This window comes from Grammomys surdaster, unplaced genomic scaffold (assembly GCF_004785775.1).
Source record: "Grammomys surdaster isolate TR1022 unplaced genomic scaffold, NIH_TR_1.0 1164, whole genome shotgun sequence".
NCBI lineage: Eukaryota > Metazoa > Chordata > Mammalia > Rodentia > Muridae > Grammomys > Grammomys surdaster.
In genome coordinates, this window is record NW_021605583.1 from 2,654,372 (window position 1) to 2,663,902 (window position 9,531).

Below are 9,531 nucleotides of genomic sequence, written 5' to 3' on the forward strand. Positions count from 1 at the left end.
CTTCTTCTTCTTCTTCTTCTTCTTCTTCTTCTTCTTCTTCTTCTTCTCCTTCTCCTTCTCCTTCTCCTTCTCCTTCTCCTTCTCCTTCTCCTTCTCCTTCTCCTTCTTCTTCTTCTTCTTCTTCTTCTTCCAGTTCCTAAGACAGAAGCTGAGTACTAAGATGTCAGTTTCAAAGGTGGTAGAAAATGGAAAAATAACTCCTCTAAGCCTATGCAACCCACATGGCCCTAGAGACCTCCCCTGGTGCCAGGAAGAGAAGCCCAGGCACTTATTCTCACTGCCCTTGGCCTCACGGTTCACGAGGCAGATGACTTAATCTCAGCTTAGGACGAATAAAAAGCTCAACTGCATTGAAATGAATTTTCTGTCCAGTTTGTGCTGAAAGTAAAAATAATTGGAAATCCAGACAAACCTCTATGCAGATATATTAGTGGCTGGAGATTTCTGGTTATTACGGTTAATAAAACACCAGAATTACATTATGCTCTGTTCACGGGCTCTAGCCCAGGACCCACAGTCCCTCTGGACAGAATATAAGCCATTTATGAGCATAAACTTTGTACACAAACTAAACACATAAAGCCCTGTATTAGAACTGAACAAAAACATTGCGAGCTAAATAGAAGCCAGCTAAATGCCAACTCCCCTGGGGCTGCGGAGATGAGGGCTGCTCCCAGGACACACAGGAGGATTTTTTCTCTTGGCCACTCCAGCCAGTAAGATTAACCATAAGGAACCTCACGGGCTCCTGTGTTTCAGATCGTATCTTCAAATGAGTATCACTCAGACCTCAAATTGCAACGCCTTGGGAACCCACAGAACTCTGCAAAATAGAGCGGAGGCTTGGAAAGGCAGAAATATGCAGAAGAGAAGGCATCGGAAAGAGGCACGGAACTGTTTGGTACTAGCTCAGATTCTCTGCCCGTTATCACGATGCTGCTGTCTACATTTGAGGCAGAAGCATTGCTTAGACAAAGGATTTTATCTGACTTGTGGATGAGGGTACATGAAAAGAAGGCAAGAATAAATATCTTACATTGGGAGTGTCCCTGAAAATCCATGATAGATAACCAGCAGGGACATTCTGAGGACACAAAAGCTGTCCTTTCTGTCTCCTCCCGGCTCCGCATGCTTCCCGGCAAACCCTTCTTCCTGCTCATCCAGTGAACTTCCCACTTTCAGTCAGCAATGGTTATTGAACACCTACAGTCTGTGTCAGACTGTGTGCTACGGGTTGACTCCCTGCACTTGGGGAAGCCTTTATTGGATGAGGGAAGGGTGCATATGTCCAAATAATTATAAATCTGGTGGATGACAGAAGAGCCATGTGACAGGTGTGACTAGGTAGGCTGACCCCCTCCCGTGGAGTCAGGGGGGCTTCATGGACGAGGGGACAGTTCAACCTGGTCTGGAGGGACAGACTGTTAGCCAGATAGGGAGCTAAAAAGGCAAGAAGGGTAGCCCAGTTTGAGGGCAGAGTCTATATAAAAGCAATACAGATGCAGGTGCTAATAGCATGTCAAGGTGCTGAGGTGATGTGCAGTGTGGCTAGACTGTGGAATGAGAAGGAGGTATGCAGGAGACAAACCCAGGAAAACAGGGCCAGACCGGGAAAGCCCTTGCACACCACGAAAGATGATGGAGACCCACTGAACGTTTTCCCACCGAGCAACAGCCCGTGTGTTTCTGAGAAAGATAGCCAAGGAGGTAATATGGGGCACTGAGGTAGATGAGGAAGACAAGGGCAGGGAGAACAGGCAGGAGTCTGAGAGGCAATAATCCCAGGAAGGAATGTCAAGTCTGAGCTAAGGCTGTGGCTGCAGAGCCCATTCGGGAGTGATTGATGTAAGAGGTATTTAGACAGTGAAAGCCGGAGTGCTTGACGTTGATTGAACGAGAGCAATAAGGAAGGGAGAATGTGAGAACGAATCTACGGCACAGGTACCCAGCAGGCATTCTGGAAATCAGGGGCTGAGACTCTGCAAAGTACTGCGGACCTTGGGGACACCGTATCCTCTGCTCAAGGTCACAGGGAGATGAAACTGTCATATTTCCCTGACGACAGCCTATGATGCAAATGACCCTTTGCTGTGGCTCAAAATCCCCAACCCCAGATCAAAGCACAGGTTGCTTTGGAGTGAAAAAGGAAGAATACAATGGGAAACACAGGGGTTTTTCGTCAACTATCAGGTCCTGGTTTTAAGATGAGGCAGTTACTGGAACCACAGGTAGTGTACTGAATCAAGATGGTGTTGGTTGCAACAAGTATGTCCCACGGAAGTCCAAACATGGGAGACTAGACAAGACAGCTCAGCCAGTCAGTTAGTTCAAGGCCTGGAATCCATGTTAAAAAGACAGATTCCATGAAGTGCTGGGGAGGAAGAGACAGAAGGCTCCCTGGAGTTCTCTGGCCAACAGGCCTAGGCTAGTCAACAAGCCCCAGTAATAGACCTTGTCTCAAAAAAGCAAAGTATATGGCTCCTGTCATCTTTACACCTAAAATTAAACTACACTTGTGCACACATACACACACGAACACACAGATATGTGTACACGCACACGTGTACAGACATCTACCCTTCCACAGGAGGATGTACACATGTATGTATACCTGCTCATACAGGAACATGTATGCACACACAAGTCCAAACATAGACCAAGGTGCTGGGATCAAGCACAAGTCTAGAATAAGGGTAAGACAGAGGTATCAGCTACCCCACAGTATCAATCAGGACACATTTGACCAGGCAAGTCCAAAGAGAAGAGAACAGAAAAATGTAGTGCATTAGAAATAAAGGGAGTTTGAATCGCAGTGCAATCAAAGAGTGGGCGCCAGGGTCTGGCTGGGCTTTTGCCTGTTTCTTCCTCACTTGAACTTCAGCACAGTCCGAAATGGCTGGCGGTAAGACTGGAAAGAACTCTGGAAAGACCAAGACAAAAGCAGGTTCCTGCTCGCAGCAGTTCTCTGTGGGCTATATTCATCAACAACCAAAATATAGGACAACCAGCCATGGACCTCTCGTCACTTGCAATTTGCTATACGTGGAGATGAGGAATTGGACTCTCGGGTCGAGGCTATGATTGCTGCTGGCGGTGGTGTCGTTCCACACATGCGCAAACCGCTGACTGAGAAGAAAGGACTACAGAAAACTGTCTAAGGATGCCTGGATTCCTTATTATCTCAGGACACTCAACATTCCTCACCGCTGTCCGGTGTTGGTGATTCCAGTGGACTGTATCTCTCTGAAAAACACAATTTTGTCCTTTTGTAATTCTATTTGAGCAAATTGGGGGCTTAATTCGTCTTCCAAACAACCAAATTTCTGCATTCCAGTCTTAACCATATTTAAGTGTTACTCTGGCTTCAAAGAAGTTATTGATTCTGATGCAGTGGGTTTTGATTGAGTTGACTGTTTTGTTTTGTTTTTTAAACTGTTTGGATTTTAATTGTGATGCAGAAGCTATAGTAAAAAGCATTTGATTTTGTACAGACAGTATTTCCACTCTGGTGGATAAGCTCAATAAAGGTCAAATCCCAAACCAAAACAAACAAACAAACAAAAAACAAAAAACAAAAAAAGGTGGTTGGGGGTATTCAGCCACATGCCCCAGTAAAATGTCCTGGATTCTCCTGTGCATATCTACAGATTTGTCTGGAAGTTCTTCTGCCTCCTTCTGTAGAGTTGGAACCAGCTAATTGGGATGAGGCCAGCATTCATGACAGATCGGTCCCTAAAGCATTGCAGGAGAGGGCTACCATTAGGAGGATCCAGCTGAAAACAGCATATTCTCAATGGAGTCTATAAAGAAAGTGAGTAGAAGAGGTGGCCCAGCCAGAGGGTGCCATGGCAGTGCTTCTGACCCCAGGGCTCTCAGGAAAACTCTGTACTGATGCTTTAGACTCTTCTGGGCTTGGCAAATATTTGAGGGAGTCCTGCAGGCGTGTTTCTATATGAACTCCGCTTGGCCTCAAGGCACACTTGTATAATGAGGCTATTCTTATATCAATGTGCTGTCCAGCACTCCTATTCCAAAGGCAGCTGGGTCCAGCATCAGGACCCACAAAGTGAGAGTCAGGTCACACCGCTCACCAGGAAGGCAAAAGAAAAAGAAAAGATGTTCTTGGGTTGCCAAGGCTTCTGTTGTGTAATGTTGTGGCAGGCGAAGCCAGGGCTTCTTCATATACTTAATCATGTTCCATTTCCAGCTGACACAACTCAACAGTGGATGACACAGCACCACTTAATAAGACTCACTTTCAACTTCGGAAGAGGGATGATGAGGCTGGGGGAGGGAGAGAGAAAGGAGGGGAATAGCTGAGCCGAGATGATGAAAATGATAGGGCTTTATTTTAAAACAGAAAGTCTGTTGTCAGTTTAGATTATAGACTAAGCAACCAGGACAGGTCCTTGGAGGTTAGAGACATCGCCCAAGCACAACAGACTCTTCGGTACAGAGGCACTGAGCTGGAAGAAGCCAAGGCCTTGCTTGAGGAAGTGGGGTAGCTGTGCATATCAGGTCAAAATAACATTTATCGTAGCTTCTGGGGAGTGATGGAAGCCAGTAAAAGCAGTTGTTCCTGACCTGGACACTTGCCCAAATCCTATCTCTCTAAACAAACAGTAATTCCCCTGAAAGCAGGGAGCATGACCTCTTACCTTTGTAAAAACTCTATCTCACCATGCTGCTGCTCTACCAGAGACATCTCTTCCACCCAAGGGTTTGTCATCATCCGCAAAAAGAATGAGAACACACAGAGACATGGAGTGTGTCGGGAGCCTTAGGAATCAAGGGATTAGATTTTCTTATTTCATCCATTAGAAAGGTGGGCACAAGAAGTTAAGGAAAACTGCAGATAGTGAGACCACTCTTAGCAGTTCACTCAGATCCCAAACCCCAGGACAGGACTTCTTAGGCTTCATCCACTGCTCCTTCAATGACACTTTGTCCTCTCACAGATTGTGTCTTCACGTAACTTCAGAGGCATCTGTCCACCCACCCATCCATCTACCCACTCATCACTATTCCACCCACTCACCTATCCATCCAACTATCTACCATCCACCGCATTCCCCGAACGTATCATCCATCCATTTGCTCAGCCCCTTATCTGGTCAACTATCCTTGCTTCCAACTTCCCTCTGTCACCTCATTCCATCTCCATTGTTTCTTCCTTTTCTTCTTCAAATACTAGGCTGTGTGGAGGAGGGGCTAGCTAGCTAAGCTCGAGAGCACGAGATGAATGACTTTGTATTGTACCCAGTTTCTTGCATCCTCACTCCTGAGAGAGGAAGAAAACCACATACACAAAGCTGAATCCCAGCCCACAAGTGAGAGTTACAGTGTGGTTATGGCCAACTTGGCATTGATTATGAGTCAGTTGGGGTTTGATGAAGAATTTGAGAAAACATCATCAAAGAGAGAGAGGGGGACAGAAATGTAATCTGAATATTTTAATAAAGGATAGTGGCAAATCACATGGTAAAGAAAAGCATTCTAGCATCTTCCTAAGATGCTCTCCTTTGGTGGATTTGGGCACACTACAATTTTTTGTTGGTTTTGATTTAATTTGGTAGTTCTCAGAATTAAACCCAGAGTCTTGTGCATGGTAAATCACAGACAAATGGTCTAGCCTGAGCTCCTTCCTCTGCCCAGGCTGCCCATTCTCTTTGAGTTCATCTGTACCCAAGAACACCCCTTGAAGCACTCATTCAGGAAGGACCATTATCTCATGACTGCCACGTATCATTGGTTTTGGAAATAAGTTAATTGCTGGACACCATCTGTGGCCCACGAGTTAGATCACACCTACCTGACATTTATTCATGGAATAACCTCATCTGCAGAAGTCTTGGCTTTTGTCATCATTACAACCTGGAGTTGATAGGTGTTATCTGGATTGGTGTCTGTATGCTCTTCTCTCTAGGTAGGACTAAGCCTGTACAGACAGCAGAGCCTCTTCCTCATTGATAGGAGCACAGCAGGGGAAGACTTGTCTAGAGATTGCAGGTAGACATGGGACCCAGTGGTGAGGGGAGGCATGTGAGGGGACAGAAAGGAGTGTCTGCATGTGGCAGCAGCAGGCAAGGCGTGAGTGGAGAGCTTTGCTTCTTCTCAAAGCAAGCGAAGAGATCCTACACAGCAGACCTAGATATTCCTACCACCTTCTGACTTGTCTCATCTGCCCTAATTTTTACGGGCATATTTTCAACTTGAGATTACAAATGGGACGTTATTTGTACGTTGCTTTCAACATCACTCCCAGAGGAGAAGTAAAAATAACATCTCTCTAGAGCAGTGGTCCTCAACCTTCCAAATGCTCTGACCCTTTAATACAGCTCCTCACATTGTGGTTAAACACCCCCACCCAACCATTAAATTATTTTCATTGCTACTTCATAACTGTAATTTTACTAGTATTATGAATCACAATGTAAAGATCTGTGTTTTCTGGTCTTAGGTGACCCTTGTGAAAGGGTCATTTGAGCCCCTAAAGGACCCATTTCACAACCCGCAGGTGGAGAAGCGTTGCCCTAGATGATTTTGGTCCTTTAGCCCCGCTTCATGGGACTCAAGGTGCATCTTCCCCATCTCTAGGGAACACTTGTCTGGAGATCTCTGTCTCCCATTCTACCCTGGAAACCTGTATTGGTTGCTTTTCTGTAAGTTTGGAGAAAGGGGGTTTATTTTGGTTTTCAGTCCATCCTCCATGGCAGCAGGAGTGTGAGGCGGGCATAGCAGTCAAGGAACCCGACTCATCACGTTCTCATTCATACACAGGAATCGGAGAGAAAAGAGGAAGTTGAGTGGCCAGGCTATAAAATCTCAAAGCCCACCCCCAGTGACATACTTCCTCCAGCAAGGTTTCACCTCTTCAAGGTTCCAATAACCTTTCCAAAGAACATCGATAACCCTGAACTGAGTGCTCAGATACATGGGCCTGTAGGGGACAATCCTCATCAAGCCACCACCTCTCCATGTGACCGCCACTCAGTTCTGCATAGAGTCATCTCAATCCAGACTTTCCTGAGCCTCCTTCCACTCGATGTTTTACCCTAGTTCCCCTTGACAGAGTGCTCCTGCACAAAGTAATGTAGCCCCCTTGTTCAGACCCTCAGTGGTCACTGAAAACACCTCTCTGGTATCTCACATCTGTGTGGTGAATTCCCGGGATGGATTCAGGCTCCTGGACCACCCTCTTCCCCATTTACTACCCAGCAGCTACCTGAATCCAGAGCTGGGCAGCCACTGCTCTCTGTTCAGAGCCCGTCCTCATCAGAACACCATATTCTCTCCCTGCTTGACCAGGGTCTGCTCTCCAAGCCTCACACCCAGCACCCTTCCCCTGCTCTTGACACAAAGAGGAGATAGATTTCTCTGTTCAAGAGGCTGGAAACCATGGTGATGGCCATGACTAAAGCACAGAGAAAGAGAGGGCTGCAAGAGACTGGGAGGAAAGGACTTTGATTGCATGGTAACGCATCAATTCCTTCCATCTCAGAGCAGCTTCAAAGTGGAGAATGTACAATCTATCGCCACCCTCATCAGAAGACATCGCTGTGGAAAAACCCCGTGACCTTGTGCATATTGAAACAAGGAATTCACGGATCTGTTTTTCTGCCCTAAATGACTGGGTTGGAAACTAGGTCTGTCAAATGTTTGTACAGGGTCGCAGGGTCGTGGCAGCGCCTGTGGTGCAATGACTGAAGCACGGCTCCTCTACGTGGTTCTAGATTCACATACGCTCCGTTACTAGCTCCGTGGATGGGCTAGTTACTTAGTTCCTCAGCTCTGAGTTGGTGACAGAGTTGGAGACAATCCTCAAGAGACAGCTCCCATGGTGCCTAGCACAGAGTGAATACTCAGCCAAGGGTGCTTCTTACGATGCCAGGCTCTGTGTTAGAGTCCAGAGAAGTAGACTGCAATACTACAATTTATCACTGCCCACCCTCCCTGTGTTGTCCACTTCCCTTTGTTGGTGAGCTCAGGAGGGGTCATGCATCCAGAGAGCTGGGGGAGTTGGGAATGAAAGAGGAAGCCAAGGCTGGTGGAGGAGGGTGGATAAATCCCTGCATCTCACTCTTCCCTCCCTAACAGGAACAGCAGCAATCAGCTTCTCCTCTCCCCTAACTTGTTTCCATGGTTCCCACCCAGGCTGCCTCAAAAATCTGTCACACTTTTAGCATAATGTGTAGTGAGCACCACGCAAAAAGCTTGTGTCACCGGCAGAGTCCAGGCCAGGCCCTTCCTCCTGTTCCCTGGGGACGCTTCTGGTCCCGGGGTCAGGCTGGGCACCTGCAGCCTGAATCTCCGTTGAGTTCTCTGCTCTGTCCAAATTACCTGTGCTCGCCAGGTCTCCCTCACAGGTGGACCCGTTAATGGTGTTGCATGTACAGCCTGTCAGCTCCCTAATTACACCTTTCAGTGGCGAGCTGCCTGGTAGATTTCCATGCTTTCTGTTGGGTGTCTTGATCCTTGCCGTTGTCAGAAAAAGTTGTGCTGTGGCCTGGCTGTCAGAACAGACATGATGGCTTTTGTTTTAGCTGGTCTTTTATTTGTCTCATGGTCAGCCAGCCTTAAAAAAAAAAAAAAAAAAGGAGAAAGAACATACAGCTGACTGTAGACTTGAAAGCTAATTTTCATCATTTATTTGCTGAGCATTACTGAACAAGACATTTAACCTCTCTGGGTCTACAGCAGGGGGATGATGTTAAGAGGTACCCCATATATGAGATCCTGTATAAGGAAGGCTTTGGTATAGCTGTGAAGGAGAGTTTGGTATTCTTCCTCAATTCTGAATAGGGGACGTGGATTTGGACCTTGGTATCTGTGGTTAGCCTACTGGGTGACTTCCAACAAGTCACTTAACACCTCTGATTTCACTGTTGTCCTGATCACATGGGAATTAAGAAAAGCAATATACACTTTACCTTCTAGGATTGCTGTATCAAAGACACAATCAACTTGAAAAACACCAAGAGCTGCAAACCAGTAAGGTGGCGGTGAGAAATAAAACAAGATTTCAAGAGGCTAGGGAGGAGTGAGTTAGAGCACTGGCTGCTCTTGAAGAGGACCTAAGTTCAGTTCCCAGCACCTACACAGCGGCTCACAGACATGTGACTCCAGTTCCAGAGGATTCGATGCCCTCGTCTGGCCCCCATAAGCACATGGTGGCACACGAACATATGCAACCAGCTGTTCATGCACATGAAGGAAAAATAAACAAATATTTTTTAAAACAAAACCGGGAGGAAATTGCAATTACTGAGCAAGCATGAGAAGCTGAGTTCAAATCCCCAGGCCTTCCTCAGGAAATCTGTGTGTGGGTGCACATGTCCATGTATCCCCAGTGCTGTGGGGGACAGAAACAGGACGACAGTTGGGACTTCCTGGATGCCAGCATAGCTCTAAGTTCAGTAAGAAACTCTGTCTCAAGGAAATTAATCAGACAGTGACTGGCAGGACAGTTGATGTCTTCTCTGGTCTTTCCATGTGTACGTGCATTTCTCTCTGTTTCTTCCTCTCTCTCTC

General features: G+C 46.6%; 1 pseudogene; it reads left to right on the forward strand.

Moving 5' to 3' along the window:
• The first annotated feature begins 2,892 nt into the window (after positions 1–2,892).
• Positions 2,893–3,158, forward strand: LOC114635139 (annotated as a pseudogene).
• Positions 3,159–9,531: the final 6,373 nt, after the last annotated feature.